At 35.2% G+C, this 27,235-nt stretch overlaps 2 long non-coding RNA genes across 2 annotated transcripts; one reads left to right on the forward strand and one right to left on the reverse strand.

Annotated features, from left to right (window-relative positions):
• Positions 1-13,048: 13,048 nt before the first annotated feature.
• LOC144980554 (uncharacterized) lies at positions 13,049-15,328 on the forward strand. Its single transcript, XR_013646925.1, has 2 exons — positions 13,049-13,297; positions 14,869-15,328. It is a non-coding gene; the product is annotated as an uncharacterized LOC144980554 (long non-coding RNA).
• Positions 15,329-22,972: 7,644 nt separating this feature from the next.
• Positions 22,973-26,566, reverse strand: LOC144955915 (uncharacterized). The gene is made up of 2 exons (XR_013641850.1): positions 26,357-26,566; positions 22,973-23,431 (listed from the first exon to the last, which is right to left on the reverse strand). It is a non-coding gene; the product is annotated as an uncharacterized LOC144955915 (long non-coding RNA).
• Between the last annotated feature and the right edge of the window lie 669 nt (positions 26,567-27,235).

A 27,235-nucleotide genomic window follows, 5' to 3' on the forward strand; every position in this document is an offset into this window, starting at 1 on the left:
TTTCTTCGTTGTGTAGACTCCTCTGTTGCCTGTTAGTTTTTTCTATCTTTCACTATTTCAATCGAATTTTAAACAATTCTTAATTGTTACTCTCTCCATATATCAGCAATGTAGTCTGTCTCATTTAAAACAAGTATGTGTGGGGTTGGGTGGGAGAAAGAGTGGCTGTGGTCCTATGGTAGTTTAGATCAAATTTGAATTGTCATTATGTCATAGGAAGTGAACCCCCCCCCTAACCTCCAACCACCACACCTTCATCACAACCACTATTACTACAACCACCACTACCACATCACCACTATCGCTCTTACTACAACCACCGCAACCACATCATCACCACTACCACAACTACAACAACCATCACCACCATATTATCATCATCACGATCACTACTACTTCCATCACACCGCATCATCATCACTACCACAACTACTACAACCACCACCTCATCATCATCATCATTACCACTTCTACTACAACCACCACCTCATCACCACTACCACGACTGCTACAACAATCACCACCATATAATCATCACTACCCCTACTACTACTACTATATCCAATACTACCACATCATCTTAACTAACACTTCTACAACCACCAGTACCACATCATCATTACTACAAGTACAGCTACAACCACCGGCACCACATCATCATCAGTTCCACTACTGCAACAACCACCACAACCACATCATCATCACTACCACTACTACTGCAGCCATCATCACCACCACATCATCATCACTACCTCTACTATACAACCACCACCACCATGATGTTATCATCACCACCACTACTACTACAACTACCACCACATCATGATCATTATCACTACCACTACTACTGCAACCATCACCACTACATCATCACTACCGCTACTACTAATACAACCACCACCACCGCATTTAAAAACACAATGCCAAATAACATCCCAATTCCCTTTTCTTGTGTGCGCAAATTCCTCTTTGGAAATTGAAATTCATACGAGTTGTGTCTGAAATTCCTGTGAGCCAAATTTGAAGATGGCGTATCTGCAGATAACAAAAAAAAAAAAAAAAAAGAGAAGAAAAGAAAAAAAATGGCAAACTTTCTTCAGAGTAGTAGCTTTCTTTTCCTTTTGTAAATTTGGACCGTTTTTTGTGATGTATATTATTTCTTTCATGTTCAATACTGGCAGAAGTCAATTCTAATTCAGTACAATTTTTTATCATGCAACTTCCTAGATGATGTACTGTCAGATTGTGTTGACTGGACCTTCTACTACTTCCATTGTGCCAATTTCTATTAAAACACTATTCCTACTTAACTATAGATAGATACACTTTCATATTCCTAAATCTCTTTAAATAATTTACTACTACTTTATTATATCATGTGATTTTCTGATTGCTTGATATGTGTAGTTTAATACTCTTCAACAGTCGTAACGCAACTTCCTTCCTAATGACGCATGGTAACTTAGTAACACTGGCTCTCAACTATCGGAACAATGGCGGACGCTCGTGTGAAATATTTCTCCGGCGAGCATAAATGCGTATCCTTCTTCTTCTTCTTCTTCTTCTTCTTCTTCTTCTTCTTCTTCTTCTTCTTCTTCTTCTTCTTCTTCTTCTTCTTCTTCTTCTTCTTCTTCTTCTTCTTCTTCTTCTTCTTCTTCTTCTTCTTCTTCTTCTTCTTCTTCTTCTTCTTCTTCTTCTTCTTCTTCTTCTTCTTCTTCTTCTTCTTTCTTCTTCTTCTTCTTCTTCTTCTTCTTCTTCTTCTTCTTCTTCTTCTTCTTCTTCTTCTTCTTCTTCTTCTTCTTCTTCTTCTTCTCTTCTTCTTCTTCTTCTTCTTCTTCTTCTTCTTCTCTTCTTCTTCTTCTTCTTCTTCTTCTTCTTCTTCTTCTTCTTCTTCTTCTTCTTCTTCTTCTTCTTCTTCTTCTTCTTCTTCTTCTTCTTCTTCTTCTTCTTCTTCTTCTTCTTCTTCTTCTTCTTCTTCTTCTTCTTCTTCTTCTTCTTCTTCTTCTTCTTCTTCTTCTTCTTCTTCTTCTTCTTCTTCTTCTTCTTCTTCTTCTCTCTTCTTCTTCTTCTTCTTCTTCTTCTTCTTCTTTTCTTCTTCTTCTTTCTTCTTCTTCTTCTTCTTCTTCTTCTTCTTCTTCTTCTTCTTCTTCTTCTTTTCTTCTTCTTCTTCTTCTTCTTCTTCTTCTTCTTCTTCTCTCTTCTTTATATCTTCTTATTATTATTTATTATATTATTATTATTATATTTTTATTATTTTATTATTATTATTATTATTATTATTATTTTATTATTATTATTATTTATTATTATTATTATTATTATTATTATTATTTTATTATTATTATTATTATTATTATTATTATTATTATTATTATTATTATTATTATTATTATTATTATTATTATTATTATTATTATATTATTATTATTAATATATTATATTATTATATTATTATTATATTATTATCATCATATTATTATTATTATATATATTATTATATTATTTATTATTATATATATTATTATTATTATTATTATTAATTATTATTATATTATTATTATTATATTATTATTATTATTATATTATTATTATTATTATTATTATTATTATTATTATTATATTATTATTATTATATTATATTATTTATTATTATTATTATTATATTATTATTTATTATATTATTATTATTATTATTATTATTCGCGTTTGTAAACAATAATTGTAACAGTGTCAATAGCGCGTCAATATTGTGAAACTCCATCCATAGTTGAACATCGAATCAAGTAGACATTGAGTAATTATTAAAAGCAATTCAATTGTCGATTCAACCGCGGTTATATTTTCAGATGGGGGTTAGAAATTATAGATTTGTTCTTCATTTAATGTGTTTTGCCATTCTTTAGTCTTCTTTAAAAATTGCATCTCAGTTATCAAAATGTCTGTCTTAATGAGTCGATGAATTATTCTCCGCTCGCTATTAACCAGTATATTTTTGACCAATCAAAACATGAAATTTGTGACACACCCTCACACGTGCTCGGAAAACATACTTGGTTGTTTATAAACAGTAACGTGAATGAACTTGACCTCTCTCCGATCAGTGTTATTGCATTCATACCGCCAAATGGGTGACTAGTTATCACATCATTTTCTCGATTATAATATGAACGTTTAAGTTCACACATAGTTTTCTATGTTAGTTCTATTGATCAAGCGGTAGAACAGTGGGCATTTTACTTGAACACAAACCATCGATAGTAAAACCTGTGTAGTTTGCTGTGTCTACCAATCACTGCCTTTGTTTTACATTATGACGACTGTCCGAGAGGCGTGATTATCTATATGTCTATTGTTTACTATATCGTTGCTAGACGATCCCACAGAATTCAGCTCATTCGAGATCAACTGAAAGTACCGGATATCTGACTTGGTACTCAGTACACGTGTTTGAGTTGCATCGAAAGTAGGAGTTGGGAGTTCATTGAAAACAACGCATGATTGGACGCGTCTGGCCAAATTCCTGGAATTTAGACATGCGCAGACGCTGTCGCTGTCTTATCGTGTTCTGTTTACATGCGCACCTGTTATGAATGTAGAGCCGTGAAAAAATCCTTTCATTTGGTGTGTAACATGATAGGGTTGAGTGTGTTAACATGGCGTTTGTAGGATCCGAAACAAATTGAAGTTTAGCGCAAAATTCGAGCTAATTAAATCTGAATTACGACTGACATTTCTTACAAAATAAAAGAAATAAACACGTTTGCTTTTATTTTCAAGCTTTACTATAATCGTTAATATTAATCAATTGTTAAATTGATTTAAGAAGCTTTATACGCAATTTTTTTAAAAATTCACATTATCCTCCACTTTGGCTTATATCTCGAATGGGAGCTTGCCGCATCTTGTCGGGTTTTCTCATCCCACTTCACATTTTAGTCACAATTAAAGGCTATACAGTAAGATCCTACCATGTTTTCTGCTTTGAACCTCATCCTCATTGGTAGCGCGGTATCCCTGTGGAGATGACAGGTAAAAATGTATGATAATGATATCCCCCGAGATGACAATGGCAATGTTAATGTGCGGCTATGTGGTCTAGTGGTATAATACTCGCTTTCGGATCGGAAGGTCCTAGGTTCGATCCTCGCTCGGCGCATAGTTGAGTCCTTGGAGAAGGTTCTTTACTCACATTCTTTCACTGTACTCAGGTGTAAACTGAGTACCTGGCCGTTAACAGCGTTGTCTATGCCGGAGAAAAATTGTAATATCGCCTAAAGGGCGTCATGTCTCGTTCTACATGTTACGTATTGCTGTTGGTCGCGGACCCTTTGTAAAGCACTTTGAGTACGTTTAGTTGATATTGCACTATATCAAAACTAAATTTTTTAAACATCGAGATAAGTAATTTGCATCTCCTTCGGCATGTGAGATTTTCATGTCAATTTGTTAAACATAGCATTTGAGTATTGATGTTATGTGTTTAAGTAAAATAGACAACATTTCTGCCTGCCATACCAATCGTACAAATACACAAAACTAATACGTGTAAAATTAAAGTTTGCAGTTTATTAGAGAGAATTTAGTGAGAAGTAATCACACACTGAAGATAGATTACTGCGAAAACATGGGCCAAATTTAAATTATAATCTGTTCATTTTAAAAAATAGGATTCATGATCAACATTATTCATTACAGCCAATCTTAAATTTTTATCATCGAGCACAGAATTACTATCAAATCTAAAAATTATAAAACCATTTTTCACAGATTTATATACAAGTAACTTACCAACCTTTCTTTAATTGAGGGTAATTCTTCTGACTTCGTCAATTGCAAAAGAGTTGCAAACATCTCGAAATCAAGCCATGTCAAGTCGGTAAATATTCTCTAGCTGATAATTCTATTTTAATTTGAAATGTTATAACTTAAATTTGTTGTGGCATTGTCGTTTTTCGCAGCTTCTAACTTCAGTAGGGTGATTACGACCCTATAATTCTTTCTAACAAGACTAATAACAAGAAATGAAGTGAGTAGGAAAGTGCCAGAAGACAACAGAGAATAAAAACTTTGCGGCGGCGATGGTGGCTAACAAGACTATAAACTTTGAAGTTCACCCTTATCATGCTATCAATGCTCCAATGCTATGTTTACTGACTTGACATTACATTCGCATAGTATTCCTAAGATTCTTATCTCATCATCATCATCTTAGCCCCGGGTTACAGATAGTTGTTTGTTTTTGTTTTTTTTTGCGTTGGCACGTTTCAACTGGTGGGTAGATGCTATATTTACTTAAACACATAGCTTTAATAGGAGAGTTTGTGTGTGTGTGTGTGTGTGTGCGTGTGTGTGCTGAGGGGGGGGGGTATATGTGTGTGTGTATGTGATTCAAAAATGTTATGTTGAGAAGTGTCAAAATGTCGTTTTTGTAACATGGGACAATAAGATAGACCATTGCCAAAGAATTCCCCAAAATTCAGCATATCGGTTTCGTTTTCATCAATGGGTTAAATATATTCTTTAGAAATAATAGGATAGGGGCTCAAAATTGTTCCGTTCATCCAATTTTTCATTTTTGCCGACGGGCACAGAATTACTGGCAAATCTAAAAATTATAAAATCATTGTTAAAGATTGACATACGAGTAAATTGCAAACCTTTCTTAAATAAAGGGTAAATCTATCACCCGTTGACTCAAATGTTTGTTTATAAAATCTGCTAGGGCATGATGATGGGTCATTTGAAGTTGGGGATCGCCATCTGGCTGCCCTGTTGCCAGATTCATTTGCGCTCACCTACAGACTTTTTTATTGGACTGATTTACATAGCAAATGGGCTCAAAAGATTAGTCTCGATCTATGTTTATTTCAACAAAACATTAGCATAATATTTAAATTAAACGAGTGCCTTTTCACATTAGCCTTCATTTCTCAGAAGAAGAAGAAGAAGAAGAAGAAGAAGAAGAAGAAGAAGAAGAAGAAGAAGAAGAAGAAGAAGAAAGGGAACTACTTTTTAAAAATGCAATTCTACTTACCATTTCGGTTGGTTCCCCATCCGTAGCTGGTGGTTCCGTGTCAGGTCCATTGGACTCCCCATTTGTCCAGCACACAATAGATGTGGTCAAAATCAACAAGAGTAACAGACAACACGTGGTCAATGTGGATTCTCTCAACGGAAAACCTGGACAACAATTTAATGGTCAAGCAATTTATCGGATTGCAATTAGCATCAGGAAACACACAAGATATCGGCGGAATTGAGTGGCAGGCCTTTTATACAAACTCCAGTGATGTAGTAATGAATATTATTATATCGATGGGACGACATTGAGTAACTCATCTTTTTTGTTAATTGCTTCAGTTGCGTTATTCGTTACCATTTGCTCGAACTAAACTCTAACGGTCCGCCCCGAAAAAGGAACCTAAGAAATGGATGAATACAGGGATTTTATTTATTAAATTAAAAAAAATAATAAGTCATTAAAACTTGAACATTGCATTTATGTTTTTTTAAATGTTTTAAGGATTTTACGGTTTTTACACATTCAGGGTCTTCTGCGCCAGTAATAAAAGGAAGAGAATTGGATAGAGGAAACAATTCTAAAATTCCAAGTACAGGTACCCAAGAAATAGAAAGGCAAAGGGGAATGGTACAAATAAGGAACAGTTGTAGATTCCAAGAGTACAGTATCAGTGTACTTATATTGATATCATTTAAAAGTCTCACCCAGACACCAGCACAGGATCCCACGAAGAGGAATACATTCAAATGTTCAGAGAATATATCCAAAAACAGAAAACATTACTAACAATTCGTAACAGAGAGATCATTTACAAGGTGGAAAAAATCACCTCTCAAAACTAATGCTAAATATTTGACTGTTTCCCTTTAAAGCTAAGGACTTCGGCAAGGACCAGGACAAAAACCAGGCAACCCCATCCCAAGACAAAGAACAGAAAGCAAATCGGAAAACAAAGATAGGGGTATAGAATACTCAGCAAATAACCTGGATGGTGTCCTTTGACCTCCTGCTATGGTGAGAATCGGATTTCGGCACGCTCTAATTCTAAACAAGTGTTATATGAAAAGGTGCCAGACAAAGCAAGAAAGAAATATGGAAGAAGAAAAATGAAAACACCCCCAAAAAATCAGTCTTCACAACTTATCTAGTCGGGTTGGAATTTTGTTCTTGTATTTTTCATTCTTGCTTTGTCCGGTATCGTACAACATACACTTGTTCAAATCTTTATCTTACTTCGGTGTCTGCTCCCTAAATTCTCAGCTCGAATTCTAGCACGCGTTCTTTTGGCTTCTTACGAGACCGTGTTAGAATCCGGTGACTACTGCACTGTATCCTAAAAAATAAATAAAAATAATTTTGACACTTACTTATCTGGATGATATGATAATAAGGGTGTCATTACCGTTTGATAACACCACTGATCTTTTATCATAACAAGCCTACACAGTCTGTTCTGTCAGATTAATGAAACAGTGGCGGTGCGAAGATTAGAGTTATCCCAATGCGTAATAAAACTTATTTTACTAGTTAACCCCCCTCCCCCCCCATGGGGGTCCTGATAGCTCAGTTGGTAGAGCGCTCGCTTCACGCGCATTGGGACCGTGATCGATCCCGTGTGCCGTCGAGATTTTTTCTGACCCCTCTGTTCAACCAGCAGTGATTGGTAGCTTGGTCTGTTAGATCTGACGGAAGTACTGGCGTCCTGTCGAAAGGATAGCAAGAAATTGCTATTTTCCATTTAACAATATAGAAATCGGGATGAACTCCAGCTCCATGGGCCAAATAGCTTGGAAGGACCACATTTTTACTCTCCACCCCCTTCTCTCTCTTTATCTCCCCCCACTCTCTCTCTCTCTCTCTCTCTCTCTCTCTTCCCATCTCCGCCCCTCATATATCTGGTGGCACTGCTTTTAAAAAGATTGAATAAAACCAAGATAAGCATTTCTATAGAGCAATTCTACGGATATACAATGACCAGCGGGCTTCACAAGGTTTCATCCCTCAGTAGGCCAAATCATGGAATCATGTTTCCATTTCATACAGTACATGATGTCTGCTAGCATTTTGTTGTGCGCTAGCACTTGTACAATATCAGTAAAGATGATGTTGAGATAGTTGAATATTTTTAATATTTAGGAATAACTATTGATAGTTCCCTCAATTTCTCCCAACATATTAATATAATATCTAAGAAAGATGCCCAAAGATGCCCAAAGATGCCCAAAGATTATACATCTTAAGGAAATTGAGAACATTTCAAGTAGGGAAGAAAACTATGTTAAGAGTTTATGGCTCATTGATTCAAAGTGTAATTGCGTTTGGCTGCAACATATGGTTTGGCGGATGCCGACTTAAAGGTAAATCAAAAATTTCAAGATCAATCAAAGAGGCATCAAAAATAATAAACCATCCTCTTGATGGAGTAGAAATAATTCATGGAAAAGCAATAGAAAGGAAAGCATTCTCAATTACAAACAATAAAATACATATACCATGAATTTAGTCTTTTACCATTTGGCAGAAGGTTTTGTCAGATGAAACGTAGAACTAACAAGTATAAATCAACGTTCGTTCATTCAGCAATACAAATTTTGAATATTTCATATGGTACAGCAAAACCAAGGATTGATGCGTTTGACTGTTTCCTGTTTCTGTAATATGAAGCAACAGACCTTAAATAGTTCTTGGTAACTTTCTTTAAACAGTATTTGGTATTTCATCTTACTTTGAAATAATTGGTCCTTTAGAGTATAAGGTTTACGGAACTGGAGTTTTTCCTGTGACTTGAAGCAACATACTGTTTCAAGTGCTTGCTGAACTCTGAATAATTTGCACATTTACATTTTACATAGTTAGATCCAGTTATTCATTCAAACATTGCTATCTTAATTTCGAATTGCCATTTAATGAATAAATTTTTTTAGTAAACTCATAGCCTGATACTGACCAACAAATGACGTCAAAAGACAAGTCTTTGGCCACAAAAGAAAACAAATCGTGAGTTGTATTCAACAGTCCAACTAATGGGATCACTCGTTTCCTTGAGCACAGGTAATTACAACTCACTAATGAAACGTTTATAGTTTGATTAATACAATTTAGTGAACACATAAAAATGACTGGCTAAAAACAATCGGTGCATTGCGTTTATCCAAAAAACTCATACCATCCGCCAGTCGGATATAACATTCCAACAAATTAAACTATGTGTAACCTTGAACATTTATGAATGAATGAATATGCTGCGCTGTCTCTATGGACGCTGGCCGTGAATGTGTCACTTTGAGTTTGTCAGTCTGTTTCTATTATCCAGTTAGTAATTTGCCTCCATAAATCTCTGTCCGGTGCAAGTGTTCTTAGCTTTAAAATGTGTGTTAATGTGCTGAGGCAGTTGGATGTTTCCTTCTGTTGTTGAAATCAGTTCGTCAGTTGTTGTTTCTAAATGTATTTGATATTTTTTGATATCTTGATTCGATGTTGTTGGAAGTGAAGTTGGTGTACGCCCTCTGTATTTGGCTCCTTGTTTAAAGTAATCATCCATTGAGGTTTGTGCTGGAATATTTTCATCTCGTCGGAGCACTTGTCCGAACAGTTTCCATCTTTGTTTCTTTATACGCGTACTGTCATATACATCCTCATTACTAATTTTGTCTGGCCAATGTACCCCAATATCGAGTTTGATTAATACAATTTAGTAAGAACGACTCGTAAAAAGGCTGGCTAAAACTTGAATCAAGAGGTAAGTGGCGTCAACTTTGTTCTACCTATAACAAATGTGACCCATCGTCTCAAAACGGTATTATGTCGGGATGAACCAGTTACTAAAAAGCCAAATTAAGCGAGACTGGTCAAACATTTGAATTAATGCTATTTAGCATTCTAAGAAAAGATATCCATTCTCTCCAATAAAACATACAAAACTGATTGCAAGTAATAAATTCAATTTTCAGAAACTTATTCATTCCGACATAATACCGTTTTGAGACGAGGGGTCACAAATAACTGGGTGACGTCAAGTTCGTTTTTTCTTTAAGTTTATTAAGGCTACGGTGAGTTTGTGAACATTTATATAATTTAATATTTTTTGCACACTAATGTGAGGAATGTCATTACCACACTTGACGATACAAACATTAGATTCAATAGTCTGATGTCATGTCGCCCAGCAACGGCGAGCAGCGTGGTTCTAAACAAAGAAAATCGGTAATTTTTATTCTTCATGCTGGCTACAACTTTTCATGTCATGTGATCCGAATGTAAAAAAGTCAAAATATGTTCATATTTATAATGTGTTTCTCCTCAGGAAATATTTCGTAAGGACGTCAGCCATTGTTCCAATAGTTTAGAGCCAGTTACTAAGTTATGCGTCATTACGAGGGAAGTGACGTCATGACTATTTCAATAGCTTGTGTAAACAGTATTAATAATGTTAAGGATCATTGGGGCTAAGCGTAACCTTTGTTAACGTAATCTTAACTTGCTGTGCGTTTAGTTTAAAAAAAACTCACAACGTCCGCCAGCCGAATGAAACGTACCAAGATTCAAAAGTATGTGTAATCTTGAAGGTTTATGAATAGTCTATGCTCTTGGTCAAGAAGTTCACAACATTACCATCCGGAAGTATAACGGAGCAACAAAGACACGGTCGCTCATCTCTTTGTTCTTATTATTAGACAGACTGTTAGTGATTAGTTCTCATTAATTTATATCACTCAGACTATAGACGTTAAATGTTGCACACAACTTTGTGTGTTCGTATGTTAAATTCAGCTGGTGGATGTTGTGAGTATTTTATCTAAACGCATAACATCAATAAGCAAAACGATGATGACGGCTGACTGATTTGGCTGTTTGGAATGTGCTTAGGTTAGCTATGGGCGTGATACTTTGTGATAACATTACATGTCACTGTTTTTATGACATTAAAATATAGATATTTTCAACTACAATCGGACTAATGATTTTACAAAAGGTCATCACAAAAGTATAGCTTTAAATTATTAAACAAGTCCGCTGATTAAATTAAATTAGAACTTTATTTTCAAAGATAAGAAAATGTCAAAATTAAAGTGAAAGGTTTGACAACCAAAAAGTACCTATTCAGTAACATATAAAGACAATACAATATACACAAACCCATCTTGTTTTGTTGTCGTCTCGGGTTTGCTCCTCTGTAATCTTGAAACAGCGTTGTTCTGATTTTTCGTGAAGATGTGTAGATACTTCTTCACTCTGAAACGATCACGGCCCAACAAATATTGAGAACAACCGTGCTTCTCAAATTTGGTTTACGTACAAGACTTAACACTATCCTTTTTGATCTGGATAGAGATTAAACCGACTCAATTGTCAATGACACCTTTTTACTACTACACTCTTTTATTGAGATGTGATATTACGACATATGTCGCTTTTTCATTCGTCACCGACCGACCAGCTTTTGATATTTTATGACACAGTTTTTGGTCTCCTGTGTTATATTTGTTTTATTCTGTACCGGCCTGTATAACACAGTTTCGGCCTTCTCTGTGTTATACTTTACTGAGACATATAGTAACAGATTTGCCTTCTCTGTACTATGATTTGGTCACCCGTTCACGGACTTACACAGTACAGTAATCTGCACTATGCCTTGCTATTTTCTGGCCCCAAACGTATTTCACACAATCAACCCTGCATTGTGCGAAGAATAGCAAGTGACGTTTTGCTGCCTGCCATGGGATTATATAACCATGGTGAGTAGTATTCATATGACGACTGAGAGGAGTTGTCATCACAAGATAGCATAGCAACAGGTTTGAAAAATAACAACTCATGGTCGTCTAAAGCTAATTTACCATTGAGACTTAAGCTCGTTCTACAGTAACGTGACATTACACATGCCGCCATCTCTGTCAAAGTTTGTTGACATATATATGTTGATTGATTTCAACCATAGCCTTCTTCAAAACATGCCATTGACCCAATTAAATCAGCCCCACAGATTGATCAGTGTCATGACATGAATTGATGAAGGCCAAGATCTTAGCGTAGCCATCGTTAACCTAAAGCCTGACACAGACCAAAAAAATGACGTCAAAAGTCAAGTCTTTGGCCACAAAATAAAACAAATCGTCAATTGTATTCAATAGGTCAACCAACGAGATCAATTGCTTCCTCGAGCGCTACTAACGACAACTTTCTTGTCCTCAAAAACCTAAAAATTGAATGTGTAGAAGTATTGAATACAACTCACGATTCGTTTTCATTTGTGGTCTTTAACTTGTCAAAAATATTCATATATGAGACAGTTTTGAGTCTCAGGTTTGAAAATATTCAACACATTAAGGATTTTTTTAATCGATTGATTTTGTAATGTTTTTCTAGCCAAAAGTTTTAAAAATCTGTTTTGACAAAACTGATTGGCTGGACCCATCCTGTATTATTGATTTAATATTATTTCACTCCGACACTGTTGTGGATGTGTATACGGGTTGCCAATTCAGCGTTTTTAATGTCAAAATTAAAAAAAAACTTAGGGTTTTAAAAAGCTTTTTGACATGGACGCATAGTTTTGGGTTTGACATTTGTATTTTGGACACTTGATATAAACAATTGTTACATTTTAATAGTTGAAAGCCAGAGGCGTAACTGCATCAGGGGGGCGGGAATTGCTTATCACACATTTTAATTTCGCCTATTTTAAGAACAATTTGAAACTAATTTCAAAAAGTATATAAATATTTATTATAAAAAATATTAAGTATATCAATTTTTTAATATAAATATTTTGTATATATAAATATATTGTCTTAAACTGGCAATCGGAGTGATTAAATCAATGTCCTAACTCATGAGAGCGAGATAAGAAAAGTAAGTTTTCTTTCCAAAAGATAGCGTTTGCATTTTAGTTGAATGTATGGAAAAGATTGGCATTTTTTTTCAGAAAATTTTCAACTTTTCTGATTCGCGATTTATTTGGCATTATTTTTTTTTAATGCGAAACAAATCTGGCCACCCTGGTGTGTATAAAAGGTGTGTCCAGCAATCACAAGAGTTGTATTTTTCCTCACGCCCCGTCAGTCAGTTGATGTCCAAGGGTCTAAAAAAAAAAAGTCAGTTGATGTCCAAGCCATCACCTAGGAGAATTTAAATATTTTTTGGAACATGAAGAAGACTTGCCTTGGAATGTTCTTGGTGGTTTTGATTACCATGTCAGTTGTAGCTTGGTCTGATGGGGCTGCCATCGGCGCTACTGGTATTGGCTCCCTCACAAATGACAAGCAGATGAACCTGGTGAGTGGAATTTTGTTATAATCCTATTATTTGTAATGATTTTGAGTCGAAATAGGATTCAATAGACTGATGTCACGTCCGCCCAGCGACGAGCAGCTTGGTTCTAAACAACGGAAATCGGTATTTTTTTTATTCTTCATTTTGGCTTAAACTTTTTCACATGTCATATGATCCAAATATATACAATTCAAAACATGATCAGATTTATAATGTTTTTCTCCTCTGGATAGACTTTTATGCTCGTCGGAAAAGTATTTCATAAGGGCGTCCGCCATTGTTCCGATAGTTCAGAACCATTTACGAAGTTACTATCCGTCATCCTATTGTATTTCGATTAAACGCATAACATCATAAGTTTTAGCCCTACGACTGAATTATTGTCAATGTGTGGGAGGACTGCCGTAGTTCCCCTTCATTTTTTTAAATCATACCATTTAATCTTTAATCATTTTGGACCTTCATAATTAGTTGCAATGTCCAATAAATATTACTGTTTAAGATAAGTTTCATTTTATGTGCGGTGTGATTTTTCTACTTTAAAAAACAATTTGATGAGTCGGTTGTTGTGTAAGTACGACTCCGGTAATGCCATTATTAGATACTTTGTTTCTCATCAGTTTCGATATTGCAAGTGATGTCCACATCGTTTCATCAGAATCTTCAGATAGAGTTGAGGTGGATGGGGGGGGGGGGGGAGTGTTTTTGGGATCTCCCGCCGATTAAAAAAAAAAACATCTCTCTTTTCGTGCTGTGAAACTACGGCAGTCCTTCGCAAAAGTATTATCAGCCGTATATCAAAACGGGAAAGAAATTCCACTTACCGGTTCCACTTTAATGACTATTATTTAAGATTTAAGAAATTTAAGATCATCTCAGTCCCAAATTCTAAAGGTTACCACCTAAAATTCCACTTTCGGTAAAAAATGAAATAAAGCCTTTTCATCCATAGCTCCACGCATATGGAACGCACTCAGTCCTCGGACAAAGTCCTGTGAAAATTTATCATCTTTCAGGAAATGTCTGAAGAATGAGTTGTTCCGTGAGGCTTATTTTTTAAGAAATAGATATTGCTTAAATTTTGTTTTTGTATTCATGCTTATTATGTAGACGTCTAGTGCCGTGATTAAAAAAATTATAATGTAAAGCGCCGCAGAGCACGATTAACGTGGATGTTTAGGCGCTATATAAATTAATTATTTACTATTTACCATTACTATTATAGTTCGTTCCACAACTCGTTCACACGCGTTGACGTTGATATCTTCACAACCATCTGATAGATTTTATTGAAAATTGGCTCGAACACTAGAATTGGCATTAAGCCGATTTCTTTTTTCATTGGTTACAGTATCATACTTTGGGCTTTTTCTTCTATACGGTATATAAAAAACGAAGGGTCTGGGATGAGTGAACAAATGGATAATTTACAATAAAATTATTATACTCAGTAAATTATGTTGTGATTACGATCACTGAATTCCCCACAGGCTTGACCAGGGGTTTACTTTTCACGAGATTTTTGTGCACTTCAGTAAATCATCTATCTTTTCATATATTTCTTATCACTTCAGGTGAAACGTGCTGCCAATAAAGAGACTGCCGTAGGAATGGAAAAAAGTATGTGTCCGATCGGCTTTTGGTGCTAATAGGCACTCGAGTCTTGGTCGTCGTGAACTCGGTCTATGGAAGGCGGTGCTCGGATCTAGATATGCCTCCATGGACGATTTGGCAAGAACGATAACTTTTGCAGATTTCATTTGACTGGTTTTCCAAAACTCGTTAAGTCGATTTATCTACTTTTTTAGATTTTTCCTCCATGAGATCAAATGAAACGTAATCTTTATTTTAAGCATTTTTGGCACGAAAACTTCCAAATATTTGGGTGAATTTGAAGTTTAAATATTATAAAATAATAGACGAATGAGAAATTTCAGCGGAAATAATCCTCAGTTTCTCACATGGGTAAAACGGAGTTAAGGAGTTTTGGAAAAATCACTCTTCGTTTGTTGGACAATAAAATATTGAAATAATCTCATGTTTTCTGAATATATTCATTGTTGCATTGAAACGCTCAGCTCTTTGTAATTATTTTTAGACAGTCAATTTTATGACAAGTTCTGACTAAGGATAGAACGAAGGTGACGTCACTCAGGTCTTTCTTATTGTGTTCTGCCTTCCATGTTTATGAGTAATTCTCACTAAACTGTATTAACCAGATTATAAACGTTCAAGGTTACGCATAGATTTCTGGGTGGGGTTCCTGACCTCCAAGGGGGTACATACTGTGTCTTCTATCTTCTTATATCTGTTTTCCAACATGCTTTCTGCCTTTGTCTTGGAATAAGATTACTTGGTTTTGTCCTGGCCCTGGCTGGTGTCCTAGCTGGGAGGGAAACAGTCAAATGCATAGTTATTGTTTTGGGAGATGATATTTTTCCTTGTAAATCATCTCTCTTTTATGTATTATTTTATTTGTTACTTTGAATGTATCATATAAGCATTTGAGTGCATTCCTCTTTGTTGGATATTGTGCTTGTGTCCGGATGAGACATAGGTGATCTAAAAATGAGTACATTGGCGGTATGCTCTTGCAATCTACATCTGATCCCTATTTGTTACCAGTTCCCCTTTGTCTTAGTTTTTTTTGGGTGCTTTAATTGAATTAATAATAATAATAATAATAATAATAATAATAATAATAATAATAATAATAATAATAATAATAATAATAATAATAATAATACTTTATTGCATCCCAAAAAGGAAATTTTTTGTACAGACGTGTTATAATTTACACATAAGATAAAAATACAATGGAAATAGGATGTATATATATAAAAAAGGAGCAGCTCTATAACCAGAGCTGCGCTTTATAATATGAATAATTTCAAACACTGTAAAATAGTTAAAACTGTCACTATAAATTGAAAATTGAAAAGATTGCAAAACAAATAAATTAATAAATTAATATTTATATTTTTTTAAAGTAAAAATGAGAAATAATTATATAAAATGATTATTGCTTGTTGTTATAAAGCCTAATACTGGACGGCAGAAAAGATTTTCGGTGTCTCTCTGTTTTCGTTGAAATAGAGAAAGGGCGACCACTTCTTTCTGACATAATAATTGATGGTCTTAGTGGATGATACTGGTCATTTAATATTTTAGTTATTTTATTTATACAAAATTTCTCGTATAAAAGATCTACATCGTCAACATCATTTATATAGCGTTTAATGGATTTTTTAATATTTGAATTTATTTTGTTCCTTTCCACTGCTAAGCGATTGCCTCCCCAAGCTGTTATACAAAATGACAAAACACTTTCGATGACTGCTCTATAAAATAATGTGCAGAGGGTTTTATCTATTCTAAACTGAGAGAGTTTTGATAAAAAATATGTACGTCTGCACATCTTATGCCTAATTATTTTCAAGTGTTCATCCCACTTGAGCCTGTCATCAATCGTTACACCAAGGTATTTGTAGTGAGGAACTCGCTGGACGAATTGGTCCTTTAATTTTAACGGTTCTATCGGTTCCTTCACTCTCCTAAAGTCAATCACTAGCTCCTTTGTCTTGCTTATGTTAAGCTCTAGGTGGTGGGCATCACACCAAGACACAAATCTATCAATTTCTTGCCTATAAGCCACTTCGTTGCCATTTGTTATGAGGCCTTGAAGAGCGGTGTCATCTGCAAACTTTATTAAAGGTACACTCAGGTTTTGACTTCTACAGTCATTCGTGTATATTGTGAATAATACAGGGGACAATACACAACCCTGAGGAGCACCAGTATTTGTAGTTATACAGGAAGATTTGTTTTGTCCTAATTGAACATATTGTGCTCTCTCCGTAAGAAATTCGAGCACCCAAGCAATTATATACTTGTTTAAATTCAGACTAGTCAATTTTTGAACAACCAACTGAGGTTGCATTGTATTGAACGCTGAAGAAAAATCTGCAAAAAGCAATCTGCAATAGCTCCTAGCGTGATCTAGATGCCTGTAGATGTTTGTAAACAGCAAAATGGCATCTCTACGCCACGTCCTGGTTTGTAAGCAAATTGATGACTATCACTCAATGGCATAAACTGATTCCTAATTTTAACAAGAACAAGTTTTTCTAAAGATTTCATGACTATTGAAGTCAGTGCAACAGGTCTGAGATCGTTCATAGTTTCAAGTTTTTCTTTTTTTGGAACAGGAATAATTTTTGAAGTTTTCCAAATTTCAGGGATCGAAACGCATTGGAGGGACCAGTTAAAAATATGTGTATAAATGGGGGAAAGCTGGTGGGCCATTCTTTTAATAGTTTTCCTTTCAATCCATCCGGCCCAGCAGCCTTCCTCTCGTTTAGTTTCGAAAATACGAATCTCGTTTCCTCTTCACTGACCTCAATAGTCATTTCATCTTCCCAAGCCCTGTCTAATTTATGTTTTTCATTTTCAATATCAAATTTGTTTGCTGTGTCGAAACGTGAATAAAATTTATTTAAAGTTTCAATTTCGATATCTTCTGATATAATCGTGGGCTTTGGATTATAGTTCACAGCAGTTTGAAGCCCCCGCCACGTGTCCCGTATATCCCCAGAAGAAAAGCATTTTTCAATTTTATTTTTGTACTTATCTCTACAACTAGAATTCTAGAACTTTTTACTATTCCATTTTCTTCCTCTTTACTCGTGCTGATATAACCTAAATGTGTTGCATACGCCGTAAAACCCTTAAAAGCAAAAAAAAAAAAAAAACACATAGTTTTGTGTGTTGCTCCGTTATACATCCGGATGGCAATGTTGTGAGTTTCTTGGGCAAGCGCACACTATCTATTAACGCTCAAAATGACACGTGTTGTATGTGTTGTTACATCCGGCTGGCGGATGTTGTGAGTAAATTACCAAAGCGCACAGCATCAATAACAAAGAAGTGAGTAACTTCAATGTCATATTCCTTCTGAATGGACAGTCAATGACGGGTCAATAAAATTACACACAAGATACCGTGTCTTGTTTTTCGCTGTCCACATTAACAGTCAATGGGAGCGATCTATATTCATGTTTTCGTCCAACCAGGTCATCAATCACATGATTTGTTGCTGTCCAACGATTGGATATATCTTAACACATGTAAACACGCTACTTTTTTGATGAAAATTGTAAACACACCCATGTCTCAAGCTGAATTAAATGACCAGTCGTGATGTTAGATATTTCAAAAGCTGTGAGCACTTTTCACTAAGTGGGTCACTGAGCACACTTTGCAGTGTGACCAATGACCTTGAGCACATGGAACGTTAATATAGATCATGCCCATCGATAGCCAATGGTTTTCAATGATAAACAACTGTGACTGTGTCAGAACGTAGCCATCGGTCAGAATCGATAAGATTACAAGCTTTTTTCTAATCTTCTTTTTTCACTACCAACCGTCTTAAAATTGGCTATTGAGTGAACTCGTTTGTTTTCAAATTAACTCCCTTCATTGTTGACTAAATAATAATTACATATATATATATATATATATATATATATATATATATATATGTGTGTGTGTGTGTGGAATGGAATTGACGTCACTCAGCTCTATGTTATTGTTTGTCTTTTTGGTTTTTTTTTTGTTATTGGTAAGTCATTTTTATGATTAGTATTTAATAAATTTTATCAATCTGACTATAAAAGCTCAAGGTTACACACATTTTGTGTGTTGTTGTGCTATATCCGGCTGGCGGATGTTATGAGTATTTTAGCTAATCGCACATCATCAATAACAAAGGACGGAGTGTGTTCACCCTGACGGACAAAACAAAGGGACATAATTAGTGAAATGAGAAGTAATCTCCCCTTTAGTGTGCTCTAAAAATAACACAGAGCTAGTCATGTCACTCCAGTTCATTTTAATATTTAAAAGAGAGAATCTAATTGAGATTTGAGCTTTTATATAGCGCAATATCCACTAAACGTGCTCAAAGCTCTTTACAAGGGTTCCCTGTCCAACAGCAATATTTAACGTTTAGAACAAGACATGACGCCTGTAAGGTGATATTGTAATTATTTTTGGACAGACAACAACGCTGTTAACTGCCAGGTACTCATTTTACACCCGAGTACGGTGAGAATTTGAGTAAAGAGCCTTTTCTACGGACTCAACCATGCGCCGAGCGAGGCTCAAACCCATGTCATACCATAAGACCACACATATGTATATATATATATATATATATATATATATATATATATATATATATATATATATATATATATAAGCGGTAACCGTTACGTTATAAAGCTATACAAACAATTAATTACAGTTCTGAGCCAAACACATTTTCTCCAAAATTCAGAGTTACTAGGTTTTACCTTTGGATGGTAGAGATAAAGACACACCCTTTGTTGTGGTATCGTACATGGTATTGGTGGAGGAAAAGACTTAATATTACTAAGTCTTGAAAATGGTTGCTCCCTGAGAAAGTCAACTCTCGTTTTGAATGTGTTATTGATAGTTGCTCTTTTAAACTTTAAATTTATATAACTTATCCTCAATATCTTAAACAGAGGTAAAACCTAACAAGCTAAATTTACAGGAGTATCATTGGCGGAATTGATCACGTGATGCAAGTGACAAAATGGCGGTGTCCAGGGGAATGATGCTTGTAGAACTTTCTCTATCGAAACAAAATCAAAACTAAAATGCCAGAGTATTGAAGCATGCATCAAGGGTTTTACGGCGATTGCAATACATTAAGGTCATATCAGCGCCAGTAAAAAAGAACAAAATGGGATAGTAATAAGTTCTAGAATTACAATTAAAGCACCCAAGAAAAAGTAAGACAAAGGAGAATTGGATCAAATAGGGAACAGATGTAGATTCCAAGAGCAAACCATCGAAGTACATAGTTTGAGATCACCTAAAAGTCTTATCCAGTCACAAGCACAGGTCCCCACTAAGAGGAATACACTCAAATGTTTACAAATGTTTACAATCATATTATGATGTGTAAACAAAAAATAATAAATTACATAACAGAGAGATGATTTACAAGGAAAAAATATCATCTCCCAAAACTAACTATACATCTGTTTCCCCTCTGACCAAGGGTATCCGGGGCCAGGACAAAACCAAGTAATCTCCAAGACAAATACAGAAAGATAGTTGGAAAACAGATATAGGGGGATAGAAGATAGGAAGTACCTCTCTGCCCACTATGGGAGGTCAGGAACCCCACCCAATTAAAGTCTTAGCATGTCCTATACTTTCATGAATAAAGAAAGAGGGACCAAGGATCCTCACCTAGATCATTAACGAATGCATTTAGACAAAGAAATAATAGCACGTGGTGTGTATCAAAATGCACAAACACACACATATGTAACACACGCATGCTGACGTCATGACACATTGCCCGGGCATTTTAATGAGCAACAGGCGCATGTGATGAGCGTTGACCAATCAGAATCATTCATTTGTAAAGTCGTGTCGTGAATAGATTTTTACATCTCATTCACGATGAGAAATAAAACAAATAAATAATATGCACGAGGCATGTATCTCCACATGAGTGGGTAGTCGCCACCGAAGTGGGTAGTTATGCGATTTACTAAGTACACATACCTAGATTTTGTTGTTCGTAATACGAAACATTTCAGTGTAATTCAAATAAGTCCAAGAGAACGAGTAAGCGGTGACTGTCGCTTATATACGCTGACAAACAAAATATGACGTCACAATCACAAAACGGAACATCATGACAACTCACAACGGCCTCGATCGAGATAGTACACACCAACACACAAACACACAACATAAAAAGGCATATCATTCCCTACAGTTGTCAGAGAAAAACCTAGACTTGTTCAGAGTTTTTAAAGTTCATTATTGGTTGAACCATGAAATTGTGGAAACAGTCATGCTTTCTCTGAGATAGATCTACCGTCCAAAGGTAAAGCCAGTAACTAGTCAAAAGCTACTTATGAGATAATCAACAAAACTCAAATAACTATCAGTATAAGCATGCTTTATTTAACATCTATAATATATTCACATCAAACAAACAATATAACTATGTGCCATATAATGTAACTGTTTAAAATGAAAAAAAAAACAACTAATTATTTACAAAGAAAATAGGAGTTACTAGATTTTACCTCATGACATACAGGGGAAAAAACTAGTAATTCCAACATGTAGCAAGTTGCGGGGTCCCCATTATAGAACTTTGAAAAGGTAAAACATAGTATCTCAATCTTTTGCTTGCTCTCTCTCTCTCTCTCTCTCTCTCTCTCTCTCTCTCTCTCTCACACACACACACACACTCTCTCTCTCTAGTATGTACATTTTAAAAAATGATCTTAGGAGTGTGATAGAGCAAAAAGGAAGATCATATACTCGCCATCAAAATAAGTTTTTTTTCGTTTCGGGTTAAATCAGTAACTTTGTTATCGACCGTAATATTAGTCCAAAATTTCAAACTTCTTCTTTTTTGTTGTAGCCTTCAGCAGAGTCAAAATACCTTATCTGTGAGAGACAATCTCGATGCTTTATTTACTTTCCTTGATCACCAGTGAGGAAATCTTGCTCCTGACTGTTTCTGAGATTAAGCCATTCATTGACCCATGCACCTGTTATTGTACAAAAAGACATAGTACCCACAATAGACTTTAATGGATAAATATAACCTCATTACAAAAATTAAGTGTGTGTTCAAAACCACATTTTGCCTAATGCATTATAAACTACAGGGTCATTCCGATTTATCACTAAGTCAATAAGTAAGACTAAAGACGAATTAGAATAGGACCCGCTTTTCAACAAGAAAAACTACTAAGGAACCTAAATCTTTAAGACAATCACACGTTTTGTCAGTATGGGTTGGAATAATATTAAAATAACACATATAAAAACTTTTTAAAAACAATACAAAAACATAGTTATAGTGTAAGATATTAATCAAGAGTGTACGAAAAGGCTTAAACATATTGTTTACTCACTTGATGTGTATTTTTCTTGAGGAAGGAGCCGTCGTACCGGTTGAATTACTGCATACTTTTTTACTTTATGTTTCTTGCTGCTGTTTGGTGGATTTGATGCATGTGTCAATACTCTGGCATTTGTTTTCTTTTGATTTTGTTTCGATAGAGAAAGTTCTACGAGCATCTTTCCCCTGGACACCGCCATTTTGTCACTTGGATCCATTTTAACGCATCTCCACGAAATAGGCATACTCAACGCGTATCACAATTCTTTATTCATTCACCCAGTAGGCAACACGGGACCATGATATTTCAATTTCTTATAGTATCACGGCCATTAGTCGTCTTTTGCACAAAACACTTGTACAATAATCGTCACTTCCTATACCCAGGTATCTATTCACACTAGAGTCAGGAGTGTTGTGTGTGCGTGTGTGTGTGTGTGTGTGGGGGGGGGGGGGTAATGTGTATAAAGTGCCTTGCACAAAAACGCAACATCGTGACATGAATTAAATTTTCCATGAACACAGTCACCCATTCGTCCACTAACCACGCTTAACATTTTTTTACTTTTCTGACAAGTCGAAACACAGAACCGCTCAGCTTTAGTCACACCAAAAAACTCCATGTAATGGGGGAGGAGGGGAGGGGCGGGGGGGGGGGGGGGCTCAAGCGTTCCAATGCAACAATGAATATATTCAGAAAACATGAGATTATTTCAATATTTTATTGTCAAACAAATGAAGAGTGGTTTTTCCAAAACTCCCTAACTCCGTTCTACCCACGTGTGAAACAGGATTATTTCCCCTGAAATTTCTCATTCGGTCTATTATTTTATAATATTTAAACTTCAAATTCGCCCAAATATTTTGAAATTTTCGTGTCAAAAATGCTTAAAATAAAGACTACGTTTCATTTGATCTCATGGAGGAAAAATCTCAAAAAGTAGAAAAATCGACTTAACGAGTTTTGGAAAACCAGTCAAATGAAATCTGCAAAAGTTATCGTTCTTGCCAAATCGTCCATGTAAATATATCTAGATCCGAGCACCGCCTTCCATAGACCGAGTTCACGACGACCAAGACTCGAGTGCCTATTAGCACCAATAGCCGATCGGACACATACTTTTCTCCATTCGTATGGCAGTCTCTTTATTGGCAGCACGTTTCACCTGAAGTGATAAGAAATATATGAAAAGATAGATGAATTGCTGAAAGATTATATATATATATCACAGGAAATACGAAACAACACACAATCATAAACAACAATAACGATTACGATCCGTAGATTGCCCTAGTTGGATAAAACCGTTCTATAGAAGTTAACTTTTATTATATATATATATATATATATATATATATATATATATATATAGATATATGTATATATATATATATATATATATATATATATATATATATATATATCGATGGCCCATTGATTTATCCTCTGAATTAGCGTTTTTGCCAATCCGCTGATCAAACATCTGATGTCGACTTCGAGATAAGCGCGCCCTCTTTTTCTTTGGTTTCAAGATCTTCAAACCTCTGATGTTAGTTCAGAGCTTTGATCATCTGGTTTTTATTTCAAAGTAGACGACAAGTACTGCGCAATCAACTTTCAAGCGATCGAAGTCCGTTATATAAATGATGGCCAGTGGATTTTCTTGGATTAAAAAGGAATAATTGTGACTGTAATTACAACCTCAATGTTCTGTTTCACATTTTATGGGGTTGTAGTAATAATGGACTCTATGACTAGCATTTAACACATTATAATCATTTTGAGTATTCATAAATATCACGGCTGCTGTAGTATCCATTTTTAAAGCATGATTCGGCTGGGATTAAAACCCATTATCCACCGGTTATGGTTCAGTTGCTTTACTAGTAGAGATAATTTACCAAATAATGATTTACTGTTTTTAAAAAATAATACCCCGAACACGTGTTCTCCACCATCAATATTTTAAAAAAAAATGTTTTGCCCATAGACGAGATTATAGAACTATTTTTTTTCCTTCAAATAGTAGGCGATGTATAGATAGTATGCGCTTGGCTAAGAAGCTCATAACATGCCATCCGGAAGTATAATGGACCAACACACAAAACTGTGTGTATCCATGAACGTTTATACTCAGGGTTAATACAGTTCAGTGAGCATTATTCATAAACGCGGATGACAAAAAACAATATATAACAAAGACCTGTGTGACGTCATCTTCGAACTATCTATAGCTCGCATTTTACACTTGAGTGTGGCGAGAGAATGTGAGTAAAGAGTCTTTTCCAAGGACTCAATTTTGCGCCGCTCGCCGCGGGACTCGATTGCAAGACCTTCTGATTCGAGGGCTAGTATTATACCACAAGACCACATAGCAGCTGCACAACTTTAGATATAATTCATATATATATACATAATATATATATATATATATATATATATATATATATATATATATATATCATGCCATTGATTTCCTCCAAGAGCTTAAAGTTAATGTGTCATTTGTAGCTGAAACAGAATTAATATTATATGTTCATGATCGCTTATATTATGACATTGATGTAAAACAAAACAAAACAAACAAACAAAAACAAAAAACACCAAAAAAGGGGTTCCTCCGAAATGTTACATCCGTCATCGATAGGACAAAAATAAATGCCTTTCACAAAGACATAATCCCCGACCAACTGTTGAGCAAGACAACTCATAAAGGTCGCACAAAACCCACTGGTCACCCATCGAGCAAGGTACATGTTTGCCATTTTTGAATTATGTCACATGGGAGATGGGGGGGGGGGGTCTTTGAATGTGAAATTCATTGAATGTAAGCTTCTTTAGCACTAGGTTCCATCTAATTTTTGTACAGTATAACCTTTCAAAGGAACCGGTTTTCAAAAGGTGTATATAATGAATATGACATAATTATTAATTTGTCCTCTCCAATCTCAGTTCCTGGTAGTGGACAATGTATTGCTATTCGCCCCTTGCCATGAAAAAGAATTCCTCGCTTCGCCTCACTGGAGAAGTATTTGATGTTTAATCCAAATTGTTATCAGTTTTTATGAATGTAGAAATCTTAACAGGCAGTTACGCCTCTGGCTTTCAACTATTAAAATGTAACAATTGTTTATATTAAGTGTCTACAAAGTGTTCAAGTTGCTGTGCCATTTTGAACCCAGGGTGGCATTCTTAGTGAGTAGTGCACATGAATCTCGTGAACAGTAAACCCCTGGTCAAGCCTCTCGCGAGTTCAGTGATCGTAATCACAACATAATTTACTGAGTATAATACTTTTATTGTAAACCATCCATTTGTTCACTCATCCCAGACCCTTCGTTTTTTATATACCGTAAAGAAGAAAAAGCCCAATATATGATACTGTACCCAATGAAAAAAGAAATCGGCTTAATGCCAATTCTAGTGTTCGAGCCAATTTTCAATAAAATCTATCAGAAGGTTGTGGAGTATCAACGTCAACACGTGCGCACAGGCTGTGGAACGAACTATAATAGCCATTGAAATTGAACTGGTATGTGGAATTTCGTTCCCGTTTTGATATTCAATCGACTGATAATACTTTTGCGAATGACTACCGTAGTTTCACAGCACGCAAAGAGAGATGATTTTTTTTAATCGGCGGGAGATCCCAAAAACACTCCCCCCCCCCCATCCACCTCAACTCTATCTGAAGATTCTGATGAAACGATGTGGACATCACTTGCAATATCGAAACTGATGAGAAACAAGGAATAGTGGCGTTGCCGGAGTCGTACTTACACAACAACCGACTCATCAAATTGTTTTTTAAAGTAGAAAAATCACACCGCACATAAAAATGAAACTTATCTTAAACAGTAATATGTATTGGACATTGAAACTAATTATGAAGGTCCAAAATGACTAAAAGATTAAGTATTATAATAAAAAATGCTGTGAAACTACGGTTGTCCTCCCACACATTGACAATAATTAAGTCGTGAGACTTAAACTTATGATGTTATGCGTTTAATCAAAATACAATTTTGACTCAATATCTGATTGAAGAGGCGGATTACCAATAATAGGATTATAACAAAATTACACTCACCAGGTTCATCTGCTTGTCATTTGTGAGGGAGCCAATACCAGTAGCGTCGATGGCAGCCCCATCAGACCAAGCTACAACTGACATGGTAATCAAAACCACCATGAACATCCCAAGGCAAGTCTTCTTCATGTTCCAAAAAATATTTAAATTCTCCTAGGTGATGGCTTGGACATCAACTGACTGACGGAGCGTGAGGAAAAATACAACTCTTGTGATTGCTGGACACACCTTTTATACACACCAGGGTGGCCAGATTTGTTTCGCATAAAAAAAATAATGCCAAATAAATCGCGAATCAGAAAAGTGGAAAATTTTCTGAAAAAAATGCCAATCTTTTCTATACATCAGCTAATATGCAATTACTTTTGGACAGAAATCTGACTTTTCTTATCTCGCTGTCATAAGTTAGGACATTGATTTAATAGAAATTTCACTCCGATTGCCAGTTTATATTTATATATACAAAATATGTATATAAAAAAGAATATACTTAATATTATTTATAATAAATATTTATATACTTTCAAATTGTTCTTAAAATAGGCGAAATTAAAATGTGTGATAAGCAATTCCCAAACCCCCCTCCAGCCCCCCGACCACTCCCCAAAAGACAAAATGTCAAACCCAAAACTATGCGTCCATGTCAAAAAGCTTTTTAAAAACAAAAGTTTTTGGATTTTGACATTAAAAACGCTGAATTGGCAACCCATATACACATCCACAACTGTGTCGGAGTGACATATTAAATCAATAATCCCGGATGTGTCCAGCCAATCAGTTTTTTGTCAAAATAGATATCTAAAACTTTTGGCTAAAAAAATTAATTACAATATCAATCGATTAAAAAAAAACCCTTAATGTGTTGAATATTTTCAAACC

This window comes from Berghia stephanieae, chromosome 10 (assembly GCF_034508935.2).
Source record: "Berghia stephanieae isolate SIO BIC M18660-M18661 chromosome 10, UCSD_Bste_1.3, whole genome shotgun sequence".
NCBI classification, from domain to species: domain Eukaryota; kingdom Metazoa; phylum Mollusca; class Gastropoda; order Nudibranchia; family Aeolidiidae; genus Berghia; species Berghia stephanieae.